This window comes from Rhineura floridana, chromosome 19, assembly GCF_030035675.1.
Source record: "Rhineura floridana isolate rRhiFlo1 chromosome 19, rRhiFlo1.hap2, whole genome shotgun sequence".
NCBI classification, from domain to species: domain Eukaryota; kingdom Metazoa; phylum Chordata; class Lepidosauria; order Squamata; family Rhineuridae; genus Rhineura; species Rhineura floridana.
The window spans coordinates 18,216,968-18,242,444 of NC_084498.1; the positions used below are offsets into that span (position 1 = coordinate 18,216,968).

Consider the following 25,477-nt stretch of genomic DNA (forward strand, 5'->3'; position numbering starts at 1 on the left):
CACCTGGCCATGAAGCTCACTGAATGAGCTTGGGCCAGTCATAGCCTCTCAGCCTAACCTACCTCACAGGGCTATTCTGAAGATAAAATGGGAAGGAAGAGAGCCACACCCACCACCTTGAGCTTCTTGGAGGAAAGGTGGGTTAGAAATGTAATAAGGAAGTCGGCAAAAGGGAGGAAGGGCGGGATATACATTTAATAAATAAATAAAATAAAAAATTGGGATCAGGTGCGCCCCTGAGCTTAGTCATATCGACCAACCTGTAAGCCTCCCTGGTGACCTTCAAAGGGGCTGCGTGTGTGTCAAGTACGCCAGCGGAGCGTAGCGGTTAGAGTGTTGGACTATGACCTGGGAGACCAGGGTTCAAATCCCTATTCAGCCATGAAGCTCACTGGTTGACCTTCGGCCAGTCACTCCCTTTCGGCCTAACCTACCTCATGGGGTTGTTGTGGGCATAACATTAGGAGGCGGAGAACCATGTGCCCCACCTCATGCTCCTTGTAGAAAAGGTGGGATGTAAAAGCAATAAGTAAACAAACTCTCCATGAAATGTGCTCTGAACGGCAGCTCTCGTGGGAAAGGATGTCAACAACAAAAGAGGGAAAAGAGCTCCTCTCTTCTCCCCCCCACCCCTGTGTATTTGCATAATTGGAGATAATGGGCATGCCATGCAAGCGCCCCCCTTCTAAGCGGGGGGGGGGAGAGAGAGAGAGGCTCCCTCCCTCCGCTGCTGGAGTCCTCAACGTGCACCCATTATGCTCTCTGGGCCAGCACAGAGGCAACTGAGCGTGTGACTCTTCCTCCACCCCATGCGTCCTGGCTGGGGGGGAAGAGAGGGATGCTTTGCAGGGCCGAGGGGCAACGTGCTGGGCAGGCCGCTGGCCCCCGCTGCACCTCCCGAGGAAGCCTGCGCGCCTTCTGCTCCTGCCGGCCTGTGCCTTTCATCTCTTCCTCTGGAGCCGGCGAGAGAAATCTGCCCGGGGCGGCATCTTGGACCGCCTTTTCCTTTTGCTGCTTTTGCGAGCGAGGAGAGGGAGGGCGCAGGGAAGAGTTGACCCTCTTGCTCCGCTGATCAATTTGCTGAGGGTTTGATTCGGAGGCGCCTCCTCCCCATTTTCCTCTCCGGCCCGCCCCCTTTTGGTGATCGTGGGAAGCCCGGAGAAGATCGATCTGATCTGATCTGTTCTTAAGCGGAAGGCAAGAGACCTGGAAGGCGAGGAGATGGTGAGCTGGAGTGTTGATTTGGGTCGTTGCGGTAGAGATGCTTGTTAGCCGACCCGCATTTTTGGGAGGGGGTGTGTGTCTGATATTGTGCAAGGAGATCAGATCGCTCCCCCCCCATCGCAGTTCTCACGCTTTGTTTTGTCCAAAGGTTAAGGTTTAGGCGTCTTAGTATTTATTTTTCTTCGGGGAGGGGGGCGCGGTGGTGCTGGAAGGATTGAAGGAGAGGCTCATCAAGATGATCACCCCACTCCACCCCGTTTCGTGTGATCATTGTTCCGAAGCGATGATGGGGAGCCGCGCGATTGCTGCTGGATCGTTATGGGAAGTTTTTTTTAAAAATCCGCATATGCCAAAAAAAAAAAAAAGGCTAAACAAACCGGCATTGTGCTGGTGTGGGAACGCTACAATGCCAGGGGAAGCCTTTGCGGTTGTCAGAAAAGAAAATCGGCGCCTCTTTTTTTTAATCTCCCCCTACTTCTGTGGCTTGCATTGTGAACCCTCCAGAGCCGAGCTGAAGCCCCGCTGCCCTTTGCTCCCTAAAAAGGCGTCCCCCGCCGTCTAAAAACCACTTTCCTGTCTAAAGACCGGCGTCCCTCCTAAACTTCCCTGTTGACTGCAGGATTGTTTCCTTAGGGTTGGAAAAGGATTGTAAAGAACTTGAGAGTGCTCCTTTTTTTAAAAAAAGAAAGAAAAATCGAGTCAGTGAATGGCATCTTATGCTTGCCGTACTCAGAGTAGACCCGTTGAAATGAATGGACCTCAGGGATGTATTCAACTAAATCCTATTCAGAGCAGATCCACTGAAACCTATGACCTAAGGGACCTCTTTAGGTCTATTAGTTCAATAGGCCTACTCTGAGTAAGACTTGTTACAAGCCCAGTGCTGCTATGAAAGCTGCCTGCCCACTTTCCTGGAATTAAGATTTATTTCTGACTAAGCCACACAAAGGAGTGCATGTTGCACATGCTTTTTAGCTGCTTCCAATAGTATTGCAATGGGTTTCCCCTATCCCCTTCACCTCCCGCTGCAGAGCCTTGCACAATGTTTCACTTCTCCCCCCCACCTGCAACTGGTTTATGTTTCCAGATGTCACTTAAATATGTCAAAGCAGCAACTGCTTACAGATAAGTATGTATTTTCTTCTACTGAGCGAGAAGGTCTATTTCTGTACCATTTAAAAAAAAAAGAGTTCTGCTCCTGAGTGACAGAATATTGACATCAGCTGATTGTATCATAGCCAAGTTGACATGCTGCAGTCTTCTTTAAGCGGGTTGCCAAGTTTCCAGAGTCTTTGGAATGGATATTCCTAACTTGCAAAATTGTAGGCGAACTCAGCTGTGGAACAGTGGAGCTGAGCATTTGCTGTCACATAACCCATAAGGTCACACAGATCAGGGGAAAACATAGTTGTTGCATTAAGCTGCATTGTCTGTCTGTCTGTGCAAAGCATATCTAAAATAGCATCCAGGGGTTTGCAGGTTTTTGCAACCTGGGAAGGTTGATTCTTTCTTGCAAGAAAGGTAGTAGCATATTGTGTTGCCATCTAGGACATGGAAAGGGATGCCTACATCCTTATTTTTTGAAATGTTTTTGTTACGTCCTTCATTAGGCAAATTGTTTGTTTGTCTTTTCCTTGAACGAGCCGGCTTAAGAATGCAGATGAGTTAATGTTCTTCTGAGTCCTGTGTCTTAATGCTGTTGATTTTCTTTCTTTCCTTGTAGTATTTGATTTCTTCACATGAAAAACACACACATAATAAACAAACATTGAAACCAATCTCAGAACAGAAAAACATAAATATACGTGCTAGTCTTTTAAGTGTGTGCCACAGAGTTTACGGCTGGATGTTTACTTGAGCCTTCTTACTTGGAATAGCTGAATCAGCCTATTTTGGTTTCTCTCAGGTCCTCAGTTTTTGGGTCTTAAATCTGCATATCAATTTTGAAGGAAGGCTGTGTTTTGGTTTGCATATTGTTTCCGGAAGTGTGAATTAGGTAAGTTAGCCTTTAAATGCAAACAGAAGCACATTTCAAAAATCGTATGAAGTATTAGTTCTCTATTCAGCACTGGTTAGGCCTCATCTTGAATACTGCATCCAGTTCTGGTCTCCGCACTTCAAGAAGGATGCAGACAAACTGGAACAGGTTCAGAGGAGGGCAAGGAGGATGATCAGGGGACTGGAAACAAAGTTCTATGAGGAGAGACTGAAAGAACTGGGCATGTTTAGCCTGGAGAAGAGAAGACTGAGGGGAGATATGATAGCACTCTTCAAGTACATGAAAGGTTGTTGTCACACAGAAGAGTGTCGGGATCTCTTCTCGATTGTCCCAGAGTGCAGGACATGGGATAATGGGCTCAAGTTGCAGGAAGCCAGATTTCGACTTGACATCAAGAAAAGCTTCCTAACTGTTAGAGCCATACGACAATGGAACCAATTACCTAGAAAGGTAGTGGGCTCTCCGACACTGGAGGCATTCAAGAGGCATCTGGCCTGCCATCTGTTGGAAATGCTTTGATTTGGATTCCTGCATTGAGCAGGGGGTTGGACTTGTTGGCCTTATAGGCCCCTTCCAACTCTACTATTCTATGAGTCTATGATTTCCTCCCCTCCCTACTATACACCAATGTATAGCGCAGCTGTTCCATTTTTCAGTAAATAGGTAGTCAAGTTGCCTTGCTTCTCTTGTCTGTAAATTATTAGTTAGTTTTGCTATCTGGGCCATTTCCAAGACTTTTACTACTGAGACTTCTAATGTGGGAGTGACCATTTCCCTCCCAATTATAACACAGTGCTGTATGGGCAGCTGATAACAAGTACTAATTCCATACCTACTGGTAAGAATTATAGAAAAGTAGCACTGGCAAGGGGCTTATAATGCCATCAAGTCCAACCCCTTGCTCAATGCAGGAATCCAAGTTAAAGCAGACCTGACAACTGGCCGCTCAGCTACTTCTTGAATTGCCTTCAGTGTTGGAGAGCCTAGGTCATTGGTGTCATACTGCTTTAACAGTTAGGAAGTTTTTTCTGATGTTCAGTTGAAATCTGTCTTCCTGCAAATTGAGCCCATTATTCCGTGTCCTGTACTCTAGAATGATCAAGAAGAGATCCTGGCCCTCCTCTGTGACAACCTTTCAAGTTCTTGAAGAGTGCTATCTTTATCTCCTCTCAGTCTTCTCTTCTCCAGGCTAAACATGCCCAGTTCTTTCAGAAGATTGTGTCCTCCAGACAGTACAACCAGTGGATCTATCAGCGAAAGATATCCTCCTCTTCTGATTTTTTTTATCTCATTCATTATTGTTTTTGAAAATGCTTCATATTTTCAGGTCCTGCCCTAAAATAAAAACATGTCAGCATTTTCCTGGATAGTGGGGAATTTTTAACCTGAAGTTGATTCTTATCCATATAATGTTCCTTTTTTAAAAACAAAAAAATGCGAGTTCCTCATCCAGTAGATACTGCCAATGTAAATAACTAGTCCAGTTAGAGTTAGTTTGTTGCAAGTTGAAAGTATCAGATGCTGTTGGCTTCCACTTAGTCATTCAAAATCTCCCGCAAAGGGTTCAAAAATGCAGTTGGTTCTTTGTTGGAAGGGCTGGCACAAAGATACTTTGCTAACTCTGTGTTGCGTGTGTGCTCACATGTGGAATAGCTTTCTGGCACCACCAAATTCTTCCTTTCTTTTTCTGTGTGTACTTGCTCTACATACTGTCATAACTGCACTTAAAACAAAACACCTCTTGACATCTTATTTAGGAGATCACATGTATGCAAACATGTCGCAGTTATGGGAATCTGAGCTGGTGCATTTTCTTCAGTGAAATTTGTAAGAGCATTTGCAAATGCCTTTGGAAAAGTGTATAAGCTTTGGAAACGGGGGGGGGGAATCTGTCGGAGAACTCGTTAGAGCAGTTGCACCATCGGATCTATAATTTGCTGCTCTTAATATTTTATTGCAGGGATATAAATCATGGACATGGATGCTGTAAAGAAATCCCATTTATAGCTATGAAAGGGAGGAAAAAAACTTGAACTGAAGCATAGTACAATAACACTTATCGTAATCTCTGTTGTAACTGGTTATTTCACTACCCCGGCCTGTGTTTTTTTTATTTACATGAGGCCACAGGGACAGTAGCAATTCCTGGTTCCTCCTCAGCCCCCAGCCATTTCCTTCTGTAGCCGCATGGTCTCAACTGAGCTCCCAAATCTGACCTGATGCCTCAGGTGTAATGGGGGATGCTGTTCATTCCCCACTGTTGAAGCAAGATTCAGCTGCCAGTCAGGTCAGCTTCTACATGTGGGATAGTGAGGTTGTACCATCTTGGTTCTTTGCCTTAGGTTGTATAATGTCTTAGGCCACCCCTGCATGCGGCTTGAGTGCTGTGGCGTCTGGTGCTCATTGGGAGTGGTGGGGCGGAAGGCAGGGAGCCCAAACAGTAGGAAGAGCCAATGACAGGCAGAGCCAAAGCCAGTAGTAGGCAGAGCCAACTAATTCTGGCTTTGTCTTCATCCTCCTTCCTGCTGTGGTTTCTTGGGCTGGAGAGTTCTCCAAACGTAGTCTTCTCCCCCCTCCCCGTCCCATGTTTCTGTCATTTTTTTTTGCCTACCTCCCCCCTCCCACCTGAATTCTACTTCACCTACACTTGACAATGTTCAGAGCTGTCAGGACTTTTAATTAAAAAAAAAAGTCACAGATTTTCATTATTCACCTTGTGTCCTGCATTTCTTCTAGAGAGGAACTCAGAGTGGAACCAAGGATGGATGGAGTACTCTGTTTTTGATCCATGTCAGTTTCACGTGCATTCATTCATAAATCTGTTTCTCTCACTTCTGCCTTAATCTGTGATTTTTTAAAAAATAAAAAGTATGACATTTCTTATTTAAAAATGCTTTTTCTTTCGGTGTAAATATTTCTAAGCGCATTTTTCCTAAAAAACAATTGTGTGTGCATTTTGCTGCTGTTTTGAGGCCAAGAACTTATCACAGAACTTGGAAAAGTGCAAAATCTGAAGGATAATTACATTGCAATTGTGTGTTATTCTGGGAGAAGCTAATTAGATTGGGTCACTTAGAAATGCAGACTTAACAAAATCCCCCCTCCCCATCCCTTAGCAGAACAGTAATGTATTCTTTTTTGGATGTTTAACCATAGAGAGGGGGAAATTCTGGAGTGATGAACAGTCTGAACTTCCAGTAAGAATTGAAAGCCGTCATTAGCTATGATTTTCTGTGAGTACAGTTGCTTAGACCCTTTATTTCTCTGATGAAAACTCTGTATACCTTGAATAGAAGTTAAAATGGAAGAACCTGTTCATTTTTTAGGCTGGAAGTGCCAATAAAGTCTACAACGTTTTGTGAATCTAGTATTTTTGAAGGTGAATGCCTCATTCAAGGCTGCCTTATCTCTCCTACCTTCTTTGAATCTTACTTTCATGCTGTCTTTCTTTCTTTCTCTTTAGTGTTATTAGATGCTTGTTACTTCATTTCCTTCCTCATAAGCACTGTGATTGGCTAGGAAGAGCCGCGCGATAAGGTTTGCAAGAGATGAGCTGCTGGAGGAAGAAGGGTTTCATGTCAGCAGTGAGGGAGCATAAGATGAGAAATGTAAGCACTGCAGTAATTTAGTGGCGATTGGCTTTAACAGCAGGGATGGGTAACCTGTAGCCCTCTGGGTGCTGTTGGACTACAGTATGCATCACCTCTAACCACTGACTATGTTGGCTGGGGCTGACGGAGGCTGCAGTCTCGCACCATCTGGAGAGCTGCTTCCTTTCAGCTTTACTCTACAGTCCTAAGCCCCATAGAGCTTTTTAAAAAGGTCTAGCAGACTTGGGCCCTAGGACTGATATGCTTGCACAGCCTCTTCACATGAGAAATAAGGCAACGCAGCCTCCTTTTGAAAACTGGTGCCTGCCTTGCAAAGGGGCTGTCAAGGTGTTGACTTCCTCCTCTCCTTGCAGTGCTGAAGACTTTGCTCTTCTCATTTGCTACAGGAGGATTCCAGTGATCCTGAACCGTAGAAACATAGGAGACTGTTTTGGGTCATGATCAGATTATGTATCCATTAGGGATGGGCAAATCTGTCAAGTATGGTTCTCTTAGTTCATTTTTCCAATCTTAAATTCAGTTCTCCACAGGGCTGTGGAGATCGGTATGACAAACCTTCAACTCCGACTCCTCTGTTTTTCTACTGTCCAACTCCAACTCCGACTCCTTCATAAATGGCAAATGTATATTAATTTTTCTATTGTCTCTGACTCCTTCATAAATAGCGAATATATATTAATAAATTAATATTAATATTAAAATATTAATTTTACTTTGACAGCGGAGTCAGTACACTCCTACCAACTCCGACTCCACCCAAAATTGCTTCCGACTCCACCCAAAATTGCTTTCGACTCCATGACTCCGACTCTGACTCCACAGCCCTGGTTCTCCACATCACTTTGCAATTAAAAAAAAAAGTCTTCATGAAAGCTTGTCAGCATTTTAGTGCAAATTTCTCCTAATATACACTGCTTTTTGTGTAATTTTGCCCAATACACACATTTTTTTGCAGAGGAATTTCCCCTAATATCATGCATTGTCTCTCTTGCTCCAGGAGATTCCCAATGATTCTGAAATGTAGGAGGAAACTGTCTCATGTCAGGATCAGACTATATCCCTCCCTTTCCTTTTATGGCATATTACAAAATGGGTTATTCTTGTTAATAGCTAAAGGTAAAGGTGTCCCTGCACTTGTAGTGCGAGTCGTTTCCGACTCTTAGGGTGACGTCTTGTGACGTTTACAAGGCAGACCATATATATGGGCTGGGTTTGCCAGTTCCTTCCCCGGCCTTTCTGTACCCCCCAGCATAGGCCGAGTACTCATTTTACCGACCATGGATGGATGGAAGGCTGAGTGGACCTTTACCTCTTTTACCGGAGATTCGACTTCCTCCTTCCGTTGGAATCGAACTCTGGCCGTGAGCAGAGCTTCGGCTGCGTTACTGCCGCTTACCACTCTGTGCCACGGAGGATCTTTTAATAACTAATAAAGTGTAATATGAAAAATAAGGTGCCAAAAGAACAGCTAAAACTCATGTAAATTCATGCAACTCTTTTAAAAGGTGTAATCCTGTTGCTGTAATCCACTCTGAGGATGAGGAAGAAAGAACTGCAGCTGTTAGCCAGTTGGGGATGTGCTCTCCTGGAGCTGAAGCTGGGTTTGTCACACAAATGGGGGTGGGGGTGGGGAGAGACAGGATCTAGTACTGTTTATAGATACGTCTGAAAGTGCTCTTAATTCATGTTCATACCAGTGTGCGGCATCCAATTGTCTATGCATACTTGGAACATTTGTGGTATTACTCTAAAAATAATTCATGCACCAAGCTACTACTTAAAATCAATTTGACTGGTTTTTGGAAGCTGATGTGCACATCCTATTGCACTCAAATTTAGTATCCTGGAATGCAAAATTTAACCAAGAGGTCTGATTCAATTGTATTGTTCAAATAAACCATGGCTTATAATTATTGCTCAAGAGCATCTCATATCTGCTGAACTCTTAAGGCACCCCTCATCACCTGGAGATTTCAGGGTGGCTTATGAAAAAGAACAAATCAATGAAACACCATTAAGATCATAAACCCCACAGAAATCAGTAGTTGTAAAACTCATTACATACAATAAATGCAGCAGAAATTCTTGATAGCAACAAGATCTTTGACAGCCTGGTCATTCAGATTCCACTAAAGGTCTGCACGAACAAATGGGTCTGAACCTGGCTTCAGAAACCCAATAATGTGGTGGCCAGCCAGGCCTCTAGGGGGAGACAGCTTGAAAGCTGGAGATGCTACTGAGAAGCCCCTGTTCTGTGTTCACTGCACAGCAAGCCACACCCATCACTGGGACACAGAAGAGGGCCCCCAGCTGATTCCTGGGCCTGGTCAGCTGATAACAAGGAGAGGTGCTCCCTCAAGGTCTCAAAAGTAGTGGCTGGGGCGGACTTCCGGGAAGGGTGACTTCGCTTGTGCCTGCTTTTGAGATGGGCTCCCGCCTCAAAAGAAGCTTATTCAGATATAAATCAGTCAGAACTTTTTTTTTTTGACTGATGAAATTTCTCCCGGGCAGGGAGAAACGTAGAGATCAACCTCAAAAGCCTGTTTTTGTTGGGAGGACTGGATTTCATTAATTTAGGAGAAAAGGTCTAGCCAGCAATGCCGCACGGACTTCCAAACAAGCTCTATCTGATTAATGCGATACGTTTATCTTTTCTTCAAAGAGAAAACGGACTAACAGGCAAGCACCCTTCTTTCTATTCTTTTTTTTACTTGGTTTAAATTGTTGCAGCAAAAAGAGATTTGTCAAATGAATCAGCTTTAAAGAACTTCTGGGTGAGCTATAACTCTTCTCTGTTATTCACGAAATTAACAGCTTATCTCTGTTTCTATTGCAAAAAGCTGTCCTGGAAGTGCATTCTAAAGATATAAACAGAAGAGGGATTTCTATTCCGAGGAACATTATATTGTCTGGGACTATTCTCTTTTTGGTCTATTTTATTTTGATGAATTTGCTTCTTCACGACGCCACTAACTGTTTTGATGCTGGGAACTAAATTTGTTTTGTGTTCTTGAACATAGAGAGATAAGGCAGGCTGCTCTGTTTATACTGTGATGTCATCAAGCCTGGAATATTAACCCAATTGTTGCTGAAATAAGAAGTGGTTCTTTTTTATTTTTGTTTTGCTTTGTTTTCGTGGTTTTAAAAATGGCAATCAAGAAAGTGGCTGAGAATCTGGAAGTAATTATGTTTCAGAAAATAATGGATGAGATTGAGATAACGAAACAAACCCTGCGACAGGGCAGTAAGGAGCTGAAAATTGAACTGAGTAAAATGACGCAGGAGCTTAAAGAAATAGGGGATCCTGTGAGAGAGGAGAATGAGATCAGAGATGAGAAAAGAAAAAATAAAGGGAAGATGCAAGCCTTGGGGATTGGAACAAATGTGGAATTGGAAAAAGATCTGGAGTTTATGGATATTAGAAATAAAATCTACCGTTTGGAATTTAACGTTATCTCTGAAGAAATTAATGAAGATATTAGAGATAAAGTTATCAATGGCTTGGATAATCTTCTGGACTGGAATGATGTGATGGAGCTTGATATAGAGAAAATCTATGGAATTAACTGCAGCCATGTGACAATGGAAAAACTCTCAAGAGATGAGCCAGTGCATTTTGTAAAAAAGAAGAACACAGATATGACTTTACAACAATATTTCAGCAACTTATTCAGAATTGATGGCAAGAAAATATTTGGGATAGAGGAAATTCCCATCAGACTCTTATTATATGACTATGGCTATGACAGCAAGATTATTATGGAATACTGATAATGGAAGATTGGACACTGAAATTACTGGACTTAACAGGACTATTGAAGATGGAAGATGGAATTAATATGGATAATGGAATAATGGCTATTGAAATTATTGGACCTAACAGATTTTGATGAGATGGATTAATCGATATGTTTATTTGGACTATGGTTATGACAATAAGATTATTATTATTAACGAGATGGATTAATCGACATGTTTATTTGGAGAAAAATTGATAGATATATTTCTTAAAGAATTGAAACCTCTCTTTGACTTTTTGTGGAAAGAATAAAGTAATGTTTATGAGATCTGATGATTAATTAAGATAACTACTGGAGGAAAGTGATTTTATAATATAATTTAAGAGACAGGATTGTTATATATTGTAGACCTACAACTGATTTGATCTGCGACAAATGGGAAGTCAACATTTTATTTTTTTGTTTAATCATTTTTGTTTTGTTTTGTTTTTTGTCTTTGAATGTTTTATGATTTTGTTTTGTATGTTTTATGAAAATTTGAATAAAAAATATTGTAAAAAAAAAAAAGTAGCGGCTGGGGCCTGTTTGGACTGGTAGGGCAGAAGGCAGGGAGGCCAACAGTAGGTGGAGCCAGAGCCAATGACAAGCAGGACTAAATAATTCTAGTGTTGCTTCCATCCTCCTCCCTGCCAAGTTCTTCAAGGGCAACCCTGATCTTAAGGAGGAGGAAGCTGACAGGTAGTTCTACCACTCCCTGGACTGGTTTGTAAGTAAGAAGGCAGGCTGGTGGGGCAGTGCCTCGTTTGCCCTAACAGAACAGCCTTCATTGGGTCACAAGTTGTTCCACGGCTCTGTCACTGGCTCAGACTGCTGAGTTTACTTTTTTCTTTTTGCAAAAATTTCTATATCCTCAACATTAAGGAAAGTTGTCATGCTGGTGGACAGCATGAAATCGACAGTGAAATGGTATTTGTAAGACAAGTGCAAAATACACTGCAGACCAGTAGATCAGATTTAATATGTGAACGTAGCTGGGCCACCCCTCAAGGAATGCCGGGGTGAGCAGATGAGTTGTACGTACTGTGATTGTTGCTACTAACTTGCTGGCTCTGCATATTAGATATTAAATGCCAAATGCACAAATCAATTCCCACTCTTTGGTTACACAACAGTAATTATAAGATTCCAGAATTTGCAGCTGGTGCTCTTAAAATGTGCTGCTTGTTACTGTCTGTTTTGTTAGGAGGGGAAGTAACACAACTTTGAAATGGATCCAAGAATGGATCCTTAAACCTTGTGTTGAATCTCAACCCATAAATTCCCCAGGGGAATTGTAGAGGACCTAATCCTGGTGTGAGGAACCTTTGGCCCTCCAGATGTTGTTGAACAAGTTCCCTCATCCCTGGCCCATTGGCCATGCTGGTTGGGGTTGATGGGAGTTGTCCCCTGCCTTAAATGAGCCAAGCATACCAGTGCATATGCAGTTGGTATTGGCTTCCCCCCTTTTGAAGGTCAAGAGAGACTTTTCTGATACTACTGTTGAGGCAAGTGGTCAGATCAGTGGTGGAGGGCATAAGAAGGCCTTTCTAGCCATGGCTGCAGCCTGTATGGATGAAAGGCATTTATTTATTACACCTAGATCCCATCTTTCCTCCAAGGAGCTCAAAGTGGCATGCATAGTTCCCCCCCTCTTCATTTTATTCTCAGAACAACCCTGTGAGGTAGGCTCAGTTTGGAGACCATGACTGGTCCAAGATCACCCAGTGAACTTCATGGCTGGTTGGGGGGTTGAACTCTGGTCTTCCGGGTCTAGTCCAGCACTCCAGTTACAACACCACACTTGCTCTTAAACGGCGCTCTGTCTCTTTAAAGAAAGAAATGCAGACTTGTTATTTTGTAAACCAACTAGAATACTTTTGGAGTAAGGTGTGTGTGTGTGTATATATATATATATATATGTGCACGTAATTGTGATTAACAAAACAGAGGTTTTTATTGTAATACCAAGCTCTGGGAATGTGATGGGCCCGTGTGTGAGCAAGACATAATTAACTAGTATCTAGTTTCCAGCATAGCTTAGGAATCTTAAGAAACAAAAAGAAATCAGAACAGTTGTGAAAGGTTTGTTCTGTCGTCTTGATTTAAAATGGTGTCCAATTGTATCTAGAAATAGATGAAAACCTGCTCCTTGATCTCAGGAAGCATCGTGCAAAATTTGGCCACGTTGTCTTAACGAGGTGTCCAAATGCATAGCGAACAAACAACTTTTCAAAATATATAATAATTGATGACGATAAATATTCACACCCTCTAATGGTAAACTCAGGTGGTGAGTGTTGGCTGAAACTGAACCAAAAACAAGGGCCACTGAGAAAGAAGAGGGTGTTATTATCATCTCTATCTTGGGGGAACTGTGTGAGGCTTGCATAAGCACAGGAAAACATTTGCAAAAAAACCCTGTTAAGAGTGCAAATACAGCTCAATGTGGGCTGAGCATGCTCAGTAACCACATAGTGTTGATAGTTAGAACGCTGGAAAATAAAACTTGGAACCTGGGGTGGGGAATGGAATGGTCTGCTGGAGGAAGGCATGGCTGGCTGATTGGCTGGAGTTCCGATTAAGAGGCGAGAATACATTACAACCTTTTGTTGCAAGTCCCGCCTACCTAATCTGTCACCTTCAGAAGCATTTCTGCACTTGTGAGGACCTGAACATTAAAACATGCCTTACTGGATCAGCTCAAAGGTTTATCTAACCCTGCATTTTGCCTCTAACAGTGGCTAGCCTGAATCCCCCAAGGATGTTACGTAGGGATCCCCCTACGTTGTTATCCTTTCGGTGCCAGGCTAAAACCTTCCTATTCTCCCAGGCATTTTAATGCATTTTATATATTTTAATGTTTTAATGTTTTAGTTATCTCAATACTGTTTAGTGTTATTATGTATCTGTATTTTATGTCTAGTGATTTTTGTTGATTTATTGTATTATTGTATGTTGTACACCGCCCAGGGAGCCATTGGCTATGGGCGGTTTATAAATGAAATTAAATAAATAAATAATAAATAATGCAGTTTCCTATGTTCTCAGGGAAGGGCCATAGCTCAGTGGCAGAGCATCAGAAGGTCCCAGATTGAATTCTCGGCATCTTTAGGTAGGGCTCCCAATGGAATCATGGAGAGCCATTGCCGGTCAGTGTAGATAATACTGAGCTAGATGGACCAATGGCCTGACTTGGTATAAGGCAGCTTACCATTGATAAAGGTGGGGGATCTGTGGCCCTGCAGATGTTGCTGGACTCTAACTCCTATCAATTCCAGCTGGCACGGCCAATGGTGCAAACTGTAGTCTGACAACATCTGCAGGGCCACAGGTTCTCCATCCCTGCTTTACAGCGTGACAAGACACCTTTGTTTTCACCGTGCAACAACGTACCAACTTTCTTGATAGTTCAGCGTATGTAACCCTGTGCTCTCACTCTTCAGCAGGGACTTGCAACCTGCAGTCCTGTAGATGTTGTTGGACTACAGCTCTCATTATACCTGAACAGTCGCCATGCTGGCTGGGACAGCAACATACAGCACCACAGGTTCCTCATTTCTGCAGCTGTGAATCTCACAGGCAAGGGCTGAAGATGATATGGGGGTATACTGCCTCTTCACTATGGTACTTCTAGTTGTAACTGCTGCACCTAGTGGCTTTTTCTAAATCTTTAAGAAATAAAAAAGGCTTTGTAAATGAAATATGGTATAGTCAGTACTCTACCAAAACTATGTGGGGTGGAGTAGAGGAAGACTGATACTGTCCACATTTGAGCCCCTGAGCATTAAAACAAAAATTCTTTTGTTGTTTTTAAGAGAAGTGAGCATCAGTTAGTCTATTTTAAACATGAGGCTAATATGAATGGCAAATAAATATGCAAAGCATATTGAGATCTGGCTTGTGGTTTCAAACACAGATACCCAGAAGAAAACCCCCACACATTTCAGATCAAATCCATTGTGAGCCTTGTGAGGCGTCCTTCCCTGGCTCTCCCTGTCAGGTTCCTACCTGCTCGTGGTTACTGCCTGTCTCTAGGCACCACCAGGGACTCCACCAGTCCGGACCGCACTCTCTTATGGTTTACCTATCCACTCTAGCACAGATCTCAACAGATCCCCCTGCTAGGCAACCACCAGTAACGTCCCAATACTAGTATTCCCAGAGACTCTGAATACTGGTATTGTTATTCTCTTCACCGCTGCCACCATTTGTTACAGTTCCCCTTCAGCCTTGGTCATTACCTTACCCTCCCTTCTGGTCTGTGAAACCCCAGCCAAGGATCAGGCCTTTGGTAAACCAAATTAAGTATTTATTACAGATAACAAAGCTAACAAGAGTAACAAGATTTCTTCTTAAGGCACATAAGCATATGGTTTTACTCAATACTAATCCAAACTCCACCCCCCTCCTTCTTCACTCTCTCCTGGCAAACAACTCTCTCAAACCCCACCAAGCAATCCACTCTTTCTCTTCTCCCCCCCCCCCCGATTCCACTCTCACTCTTCCTTTTATACATTCAGCCATTTTAAACACTCAGCCAATCATCTCGCATTCTACTGCCCATTCACTCCCCCTCTTTCACTCCACTTACCATGTATCTTCTAAAACAACAACACTTACCATATATACATTAATATAGGAACATCACAAGCCTCCTAATTGGAAGGCCATTAGTGGAAAGCTGGCCAGTGTTATATATTCAATCATTCTGCAGCAGCAGTTAGAGACTGAATGCCTTTTTTGAGACAGCAGGGAAAGAAAACCTATGAAGGATAATCCTTGCCTTAAAAACAGCCCCGGGTTTGGTTTGGCGAAAGGTTACAAAGGTTCTAGCGATTAGCTTTGAAACCCTTTGAGGTTTCAGGGTGTCTAAAAGCATGTTCTTGTTTTTTTTCTCTCTCTCTCTGTTCATGTCACCATAAGGATACGATGAAAGCAGCTCTTTGTGCGACAAAGGGGAGGGGGAACGCAGGATACATTCCCCTATGGCTGCAATAATAATGCTTCTGCATAATTTATATTTGTTGCGCTGTTAAACAAGTGAGCAAAAACCAATGCCTCTCTCTCTAGCAAAAGAATGTTTTAATAGTCTGTTCGTCAGTTGTTATGGCAGTGTAATTTCAGTTATACATGACTTGAAAGCCTATCAGTATAATTTCTCCATGGTCCATGCTAATTATATAGTACACAATCCCTGTTTTAATCCAGGTTATGCAGTGATAACGTGCCTCTTTCCTCCACTCCTGGATTCCCTAGCCTTTTATTTTATGTTGCCGCTGAGTTTGGGTCTGCAGAATTAATCTCATCCTAGACAGCACTAAAGCAGCTCATGTAGATTATAATTAGATTATCATTATGGCGGGTGGATTTAAAGCGCAGTGTGATTAAGTGGCAGTGTCTGCTGCCATTGGATAAATGGTGACTTGTCACGCAGGTGAGTGTGTTCATTTAGAGATATTTTTTTTACAAGAAATGCTGCTTTGAGTATTCAGATTGATTAAATACTTGGCGGGATGTTGAAAGGGGTTTCCCCTAATCCTTGGTGTTTGAAGTATGAAGTGGATGAGGGGACAGACAAATCTGTCAATTTCAGTTTCTCTTTTTGCTCATTTTTGTGACTTTTTAAAAAAGATCCTCAGAAGATACATCAGCATTTTAGTGAAAATTCCTCCTAAAATAACATTTTTGTATGCAACTTTGCCTGTTATGCATGCTTTTGCCAGTTTTCCCTAATAGAATGCATTTATTATATTATTTTTCACCAATAGACACATTGTTATGTACACTTTTGTCTGATAGATGCATTTTTGTAGACATTGGGTTGGAGAACTGCATCACAAAACATGGAGCAGGGAGAGTTTCGAAGGATAGCTCTTTCTTGGTTTGCATATTGTTTTTGGAAAATGCAAATTAGGTTTGTTATATGCCTTCAAGTCGATTATGACTTATGGCGACCCTATTAATCTTTATATATGTGTATATATATATATTCATAGGGTTTTCATGATAAGAGGAATTCAGAGGTGGTTTACCATTGCCTTCCTCTAAGCCTACAGCACTCAGTATTCCCAGGAGGTCTATCCAAGTACTAACCAGGCCTGACCCTGCTTATCTTCTGAGATCAGACGAGTTCAGGCGTGTTCAGGGTAGTATGGCTGTAGCAAATTAGGTAGATTCGCATTAAAATCTGAACTGAACAGAATTTCTCCCCCATTCATAAGAGAAGTAGGTAGCAGTTGCTGGGATCATTCTCCCTTGATTCTTTCCTTAGCTTTGCATGGATCTTGGGATGAGTTCTCATGATGGTTTAATTTGTTTCTTACAAAAACCAAGGAAGCACATGGAAGTCTCGCCGCAAGCTAACAAATCCTGTGTAGCTGTGAATGCACAGGTCCCACGTAAGAGAAGTAATCTCTCAGAAGCTGCATCTTCTGGGCTCATGTGCAAAATCTGCTTTGAAAGTGCTGGAGTATGCTAATTTTTTTTTTTAAAAAAGACAGTGCCACTGAGCGTGTGTGGTGTGCACTTCTGTCACATTAAGCAATCACAGTTGTCTGGGCCAAGGCTTCTAACTGAGAAAGAGAGAGACATTCCCGTGTTCACTATTTATCTGGGATTGTATCTTATTTTCTGGTCCTTTGACCTGATAAATGGCCTGCCCCCATATATATCCTTTTGTATGCCCTATCCAGCATTGGAGGTCTTGCCCCACGTCCACCATCCTCCGCAATGGAGTTCTGTGGGGCCTTTTTGGTTGTGATGCCCGTTCTTCAGATTACCATCCCGATAGAGGCCTGGCAGGTTCCAATGCTCTTTTCCTTTAGGTCAGAGCTGGGGAACCTGTGGCCCTCCAGATGCTGTTGGACCAACTCTCATAATAGTGCCAATGGTCAGGGATGATAGAAGGTGGAGTGCAACAGCATCTGGAGGGCCATAGATTCTCCACCCCTGCTTTGGTTTAAGACCTGTCTCTTCAAGAACACCTCTTGGATCCACTTGATTTGCTGTATCCTCTGACCCACCATCCATACTTGTCTGTCCATGTCTTGGTCTCATGTGCTGCCTCCCTCCCACCAATTCCTCTCTGATTTCTGTCTCATGGCAACCCAGTTTTCTGTTGCATCCTAACCATGATGCAAATCATGATTTCTCTAGACACTGGGAACCTAATTCCAACCATGGTTTCCAGTTCTGGTTTGCAGGTAAACCATGGTTTACCTGGTTGATATAAAAGGAGCCGTAGTAGGAGCATTATATGTGAACCAAGCCAGTGTGTTGATCAATGCCATGAAGTTCTATCAAGTTATTGAGGCCATATTGATTGGTCTTGAACCTGGTTGTCTTTCTGCACATGGGAACATATTACAGGAAGGTGGGAAACCTGTGGCTCTTCAGATGTTGCTGGACCACAGCTCCCATCACCCCTGCCTATTGGCCATGCTGTCTAGGGCTGAAAGCCCAACCATTGACCATGCTGAATGTTGTAGGAGTCCAACAACATCTTAGGGCCATAGGTTCCCCATTTCTGTATTACATCTATACTGGCTTGATCCCCCATCAAATGGGAACCAGAGATCTCTGGATTTGTACACTTAACTGAGAGTTGCCCATTCCTGTACCCAGTGAATTTGGGGTCTTGAAGGCTTATGTGGACTGACTCTACCCATTCTTGATTTATTGTCACTGAATAAATCTGTTCCGGGCCACGTTTTGCTGGTATGTCAGTAATATGCACGTAGATAGGTGTTAAAATAATTTCCCTGTAGATAAGGGTCATAAATTTAAAAGCTTTCTGCTGTGTTTCAGTTGTAAGTTTTCTCCCTTTGGCTGGATGAGTACAATATGTGACTTTACATTGAGAAAATAATGTCAAGTGGAGTATTGAAGATGAATCTCTCAAAACTGGCAGTAGTCTGCTTCCTGTCTTGTCATGCTGGTATAACTTCATTAAAAAAAAAGTCATCTTCTACTTTAATACAGTATGACGACACAAGAAGTGAGCTATTGATGGCAGCTGAAGTTGAGACTATTATAACCGTAGTCAATAACACGCCTGCCGGGATAATAACTGCTACCAGGAATGCATGTTTTGTATTGATCTCAAAAATTATGCCTCTTCTTCTCTCCCCCTCCAAGTGCTTTGCTACTTTTGATTTATACAACAAAATGTTTTATTTTGGAGAGATTGGTTTGCCTCTTGAATATTGAGGAAGGATGGTGGCCTATTAAATGATGCCACTGTGAGAAGGTTGCTCCAGTTTAGACAGAGTCTTTGCCTGCATGTGCAGATCCTGATTTATTTATTTTTATTTATTTGATTTATATCCTGCCATTCCTCCCAGTTGGAGCTCAGTGTGGCAAGCGAAAGCACTAAAAACACTTTAAAACATCATAAAAACAGACAGTTCCAATCCAGATGTAGACAATTCCAACACAAACCCAGACATTAGCAAATGAAGATACAGGTGATTAACAAGAGGATGCCCCCACCCACCTGTCAAAAGTGGTCTCTGGAGGGTGGACCAGTTTTGGATCCAGGTCACTGACCACATCCAGTTGCCCCACCCCTGACCTAAGGGCAGGGATGGAGAGCCTCTGTCCCTGTCCAGACGTTGCCAGACCACAACTCCCAGAATCTCTCTCCATGTGCCATGTTCAACAACATCTTTATTGTGGTCAACCAACCATTAGAGAACATATAACTGCATAAATACACAATCACAAAACCAAAAGAGCAAAGGTGAAGATTAAGAGCTAACAGTTACTGAATGTCTAAGAGATTTCTATATTCAGAAACATTGCTACCTGTTCAATCATGAATATATTGCCCCCCCCCCCAGGAAAATACTCAGCAGAGTCACCATAGAGCAACCGGGAAACTGTCTCTTAAGGGGGTAGATTGTAGGTTCCTTGATAAAATCTACTGTAAAAAACACATGGGAAAGTATTTCAAGTTCCAGTTGATTACACAGACGGCACCTATCCTTGATCAGAACTGCCCTCTAACACAGCCTTTCCCAACCAGTGTGCCTCCAGATGTTGTTGGACCACAACTCCCATCAGCCTCTGCCAGCATTGCCAATGGTCAGGAAAGATGGGAATTGTGGTCCAACAACATCTGGAGGCACACTGGTTGGGAAAGGCTGCTCTAACATCTTTGAAGGTATGTTGACTGGGCCATGTTGACAGGGACTTATGGGAGCTATAAGTCTTGCAGCATCTGGAGGGTCACAAGTTCCCCTCATCCCTGATCTAGAGGTACATATGAAACTACTGGTTTGGGTGGCCCCAGCCACCTGTCAAAAAATGGCATCTGGAGGGTGGACCAGTTCTGGATCCAACCCTCCAGCCAGATCCCATTCCCTACCCCTGATCCAACGGCAAGGATGGACAACCTGTGTTGTATCCAGCCCTAGTGACACTCAGAGTAAACCCAGTGAAGTTAATGTGCAAGTGCCCCATTTGCCCTGAGGTACCAGCCTCTGCTTAAGGGGCCAACTTAAGGTAGAGACACACTTACTGTTCTGCTGGTTCCAGTACGTCTTCACCTGCCTTCTCTGAAAATAGGGGCACACAACGCTAGTCAAACCCCACCCCTGTTCACTGTAAAACCTGGTGGGATCAGCTCAGGTGCGTTTTCAAAATTCAGCTTCAAACAGATTTCGCAGCTGATCAGCAGATCAACCTGTTGCCCATCATGGGGAGGCCAGTGGAAACACTTTGCTGTGGGAAACTAGTGGGCTCACCGCTTTAGAACAGTGGCGGGGAAGTGTATTGAACTTTGAGAAGATAGTACCTTTTTTAAACGAGCTTCATAAAGGAAAGAATTTCACCAGATGTAGCATCTATCATTACAGCACTGTGGACGAAGCTGTACCTAGTGAAATTCTGTAGAAGAACCAACTCAAGGCCTGACCCAAACACATATTTCTGATCTGAAGAACACAGCACTTGCTTTTAGTTATGTGTTTGATTTTGGATTTTAATTGTATAACTACTTGTATTTTATTTTAAGCTAGTTTGGGAACTCTTTTTAGGACTGAAAAGCAGGGGGTTATTGGTGCTTTTTTGTAAATCTAAATAAATTAAACAGCCAGACTAGGAGGGGGCATGGCAATTAGGAGAGTTGGGGCATTTCTTAAAACGTACGCTGCGGGTATCCAGTAAAGGATTAGTGGGAAAGATGTGATTCGGTTCTCATTTAAAGCTGAATTTATCAAATCCACCCTTTCCAAAACAATGACATCTGATACACAGCCATCCAACCTTCACATGTATCTGAATTTTGTTATGCAGTTCTCCACCCAAAGAATGTCTGCAAAAATGCATGCATTAGGGCGAAAACATGGATAAACCAAATATATCGGTGAAAATGACATATAAAAATGCATTATGTTAGGAGTTTAAGTTGCCTGCAAAAATGTTTACATTACTCAGAACTGCCTACAAAAATGTGTTTGTTAGGAGAAATTAGCACTAAAATGCTGAAGAATTTTCATGAGGCTTTTTAATTAAAAAAATAGCAAATTGCTGCAAAAATGTGGAGAACTGAAGACTGGAAACATGGGAAAGGGAGAGAACCAAAACTTCAAACCCTAGAAGTCAGTATGGAGTTGCACATTTTGCAAGCTGAACACTGAAACTCCTCTAGCGGTATGATTTTTATAGCTCTCCCAGTAAATGTTGGCATTTTCCCCCTTGTTTTATTGGGTGGTGGCTTTTTACAAAAAAAGTTTTATGTTGTATTTTATTGGTTTCCTAAAGACTGCTGTATTAATGTGATGCAATACAAAATAAATTTTATTGTATGGTCACGGACCTGATAAGACTGCTGCATAAAGTTGCTTTTAGAGTGTGTGTGGTTTAGCAAGCCATCTTGAGCACTGATTTTGGAAAAGTGGGATTGAAATATTTTAAATAAAATCTCCACTATTGCACGTTTCTGGGACGTCCATGTGCCAGAAAATGTATTCTGGCTCCATTAGCATTTGTATAACTGGCATGTTTCTTTAGAACAGGAATGGTAAACCTTGGGCCTGGGGCCCAAATGGGGCCCTGAGGGCCTCCCTTGGGTGCTTGGGACTCTCCCCAGGTCATACCCCATCCCAAGCCACACCCCTCACTAGCCCTGTTTCATATCCTCCGATGTTTATGCCTGGCTGAAATGAGTCTTTGAACTCTGACAATTTTGCTTGCTTGTCTGGTTGGAAAATTGACAGGGATGTTTGAGGGTGTATTGCCTACTGTACAAAAGGTAACATTGGCATTTATTGCTCTGGCCCCATTAGCTAGCTGCTCACTGTGGCCACTTATGCCTCCGGCCCAACCCACCGCTGGCATGAGGTCCCTGGGAAAGGTTGCGCAGTAGGCAATTTGGGCCTCAGACTGAAAAAAATTCCCCATCCCTGCTTTAGAATACAAACAAGCCTTTTAAGTAGAGACCTTATCCCAGTCTGCGTCTGTGTTGAAATTGCTTTTTAATATGTTTTTATACCTTTTAAAAAATATTTTTTTAAAGCTTTTAAAAAAGTTGTTTTGTTTCTCAGCAGCAGCCGCAAGTCACAGGCAATGCCCGGTGGGTTGTCACTGTGGAGTTGGTGGTTCCTGAGTTCAGATAATTGGTCAGTTGCCTACTTTGGATGGGGTCGTACTCCCTCTGAAAGAGGAGGTTTGTAGACTGGGGGTGCTCCTGGATCCATCTCTGTCACTAGGGGCCCAGGTGATCTCAGTGGCTAGGAGTGCCTTTTACCAGGTTCGGCTGGTAAGCTAGCTGTGGCCATTTCTGGACAGGGACAGCCTGACCACTGTTGTCCATGTACTGGTAACCTCCAAGCTGGATTACTGTAATGCGCTCTATGTGGGGCTGACCTTGAGGTTGGTCTGGAAGCTGCAGCTGGTGCAAAATGCAGCAGCAAGACTGCTCACTGAGGCAGGGTATCGCCAACATGTCACCCCACTGCTGAAAGAATTGCACTGGCTGCCCCTTTGCTACTGGACAAAGTTTAAGGTTCTAGTTTTGGTGTACAAATTCCTATACAGCTTGGAACTAGAATACCTGAAAGACCGTCTTACCCCTTACATACCCAGTCGATCACTGCGCTCTGCAGGTGAGGGCCTCCTGCAGATACCATCTTATCAAGAGGTCTGTTCTGCACAACATAGGAAACGGACCTTTAGTGTGGTGGCACCTACCCTGTGGAATTCTCTCCCCTTAAATATTAGACAGGCGCCATCTCTGCTATCTTTTCAGCACCTACTGTTGCAATTGCTTTTTAATGTTTTAAAACTTAAACAAAATATTTTAAAGTTTTTTTAAAAAGTTGTTTTGTTTTAATGTATTTTAAAGTCTGTTTTTATGATGTAAAGTGTTTTTGTTTGCCGCCCTGGGCTCCCACTGGGAGGAAGGGCGGGATAGAATTCTAATAAATAAACAAACCTAGTACAGCAAGCATTTTGGTAAAGACAGAGAATTAAGTATAGGATTTACAGGAATTTCCTAGAATCTCTCCCTTGCTAATCTCACCTGGTCAAAGAAGCCCAGCCATTCTTCCTAGATGAAATTGTGCTTTGAAGCATGACCAAAGCCGCCAGACTTATCCCTTCAGTGCCTCTCGTTGTCAGAGGCATGATGCTTTAGTCTGCAATTTTCTACACTCTCGTCTGGGAGTCCGTCCCAGAGGACTCGAAAGGGCTTGCTTCTGACTAGATATTTACAGGATTGCATTGCAAGTGTAATAGCTGTCTAAGGCAGCCGTCCCTGGCCTATGCCCTCCAGATGTTTTGGACTACAACTTCCAACACCTCTGACTATTGACTATGCTGGCTGGGGCTGATGGCCTTTAGAATCCAAAACATCCGAAGGGCATCAGGTTGGGGAGGATTGGTCTAAAAGATTCAACAGAATCCTGTGTGTCTATGGCCCATTTGCACTATCCATTTCAAGTACTGTTATACCAGTTTAAACCATCCTGGCTTCCCCCAAAGAATCCTGGGAACTGTTTGTTAAGGATGCTGACAGTTGTTAGGAAACCCTCTATTCCCTTCACAAAGCTACAATTCCCAGAGTTATCTGGGAAGAAGGATTTATTGTTAAATCATGCTGGAAATTGGAGTTCTGACAGGGGAAATAGAGGTCTCCTAACAACTCTCAGCACCCTTAACAAATGACAGTTCCCAGGATTCCTTGGGGGAAGCCATGGATGTTTAAAATGGTATAATAGTGCATTAAGTGGACAGTGCAGATGAGGCCTATGGTACTGAAAATGGAAACATTATAGCAGTAAAAGTCTTAGACAGTAAAGAAAGGTTTTGGAATTTTTGGGGGGGGTTGAGGGAGAGGCTTGTTCTACAAGAACAAGAGAGGGAATAATAAAAGTAAAAATAGATGTAGATATTGTTTTATTTTGTTTATTTTGTATGAGAAAAAGAACTAATATCCTGTATGATTGTTGCAGCAAGATTGCGTTATGCCAGGTTCTGGAGAAAGGCTCAGATTCCACTTGTAATGGGATGGGAAGGAAAAATATAGAACTATGCAGTTGTGGTAAAACATACAGGCTATTTGAGAGTGAAAGGAGGAAGGCAGAAACTTAATATGTTTAGACAGAACTGAGTAATTGTTTTTGAAGTATAACAAAGCATATTCTTCACAAGATCAAAAATGTTTTGAAAGCTTTTTTTAAGAAACGTTTTTAAAGATGTTTTTGTTTTAATGTGTTTTAAAGTTTGTTTTTATGGTGTTTTAAAGTTTTTAGTGCTTTTGTTTGCCACCCTGGGCTCCAGCTGGGAGGAAGGGCGGGATATAAATCAAACAATAAAATAAATAAATAAATGGCTGGAAAGCCTACACGAGGATAGGAAACTTCCTATACCCCATGGGGAAGGGCCATAGCTCAGTCTGAAAGCAACTGCTTTACATGCAGAAGGTCTCAGATTCATCTCCAGGTAGGGCTAGGACAGGGTCTCCCCGAAAAACCCTAGAGAGATGCTGGCAGTCAGTGGAGATAAGTTATCTGTACTGTTTGTGGGAAGGAATCATAGTGGGATTTAGACATGAAGGACTGTGAAGGATATATTTGGGAGGGATTATTGGGGTGCGTGTGTGCAGCTCCTAGTACAGTAAGGCCCTGCTTTTTGGCTGTCTGCTTTTTGGTGTTCCAGTAATACGGTGGTTTTCAATTAGAGTAAGGCCCCACTCATACGGCACTTGTTCCACTTTTATGGCATTTTTCAGGCGTTGGGCGGCATTTTATTGAACTGAATTAAATGTGAGGTCTACAAACCCTGGAACTGGCTTTTCTAGGAAGGGCTATGTTATTGCCAAAGCATTGCTTAATTGAATGGGGGGGGAGAGAAGGGGGCTCTTAATTAAATCCACAACCCCCACCCCTTGATAGCCAAATTATGTTCCCGGGCCTTCTAAAAGCAATAGCTATGGGACCTGTTGCTAAGGCCACATCCACACTAAACATTTGAAGCAGTATTACATTGCTTTAAACAGTTGTGGCTGTTCTAAAGAATAAGTGCTGAGCATTGTTAGAGACCCCTATTCCTCTCCCAGAGCTACAAGGTTTTTTAGGCAGGGGACATTACTCTATCTGGAGATGCTGGGGATTGAACCTGGGACCTTGTGCGTGCAGAACAGATGTTCTACTGTTATTATTTATTATTTATTTTTTATTATTTATTTATTTGATTTATATCCTGCCCTTGCACCCAGCAGGAACCCAGGGCGGCATCCTATACTATTGAGCTATGGGCTGCCATCCTTGCCAGGTAAGCTCACTGATGGAAGTGGGGGGCCTACCAGAAGGCACCTTTTCCTGTCCTATACTCATGTTCCTGGCCCTTGTGAGTGAACTGTT

The 25,477-nt window shown here is 42.8% G+C and overlaps 1 protein-coding gene and 1 pseudogene across 9 annotated transcripts in view; one reads left to right on the forward strand and one right to left on the reverse strand.

The window, feature by feature from the left end:
* The window catches only part of ARVCF (ARVCF delta catenin family member), a 576,381-nt gene that overhangs the window by 8,474 nt on the left and 542,430 nt on the right, over positions 1-25,477 (forward strand). The window contains exon 1 of one of the 9 annotated variants that reach the window (XM_061603424.1): positions 1,160-1,224. The exons of 7 other annotated variants lie outside the window; for them this stretch is intronic. The gene's annotated coding sequence lies outside the window, so the exon portion shown is untranslated. Of the gene's footprint in view, positions 1-1,159; positions 1,225-25,477 lie in introns of those variants that run through there. One more of the 9 variants, XM_061603423.1, reaches the window with a different exon arrangement.
* Positions 16,661-16,776, reverse strand: LOC133373619 (5S ribosomal RNA; annotated as a pseudogene).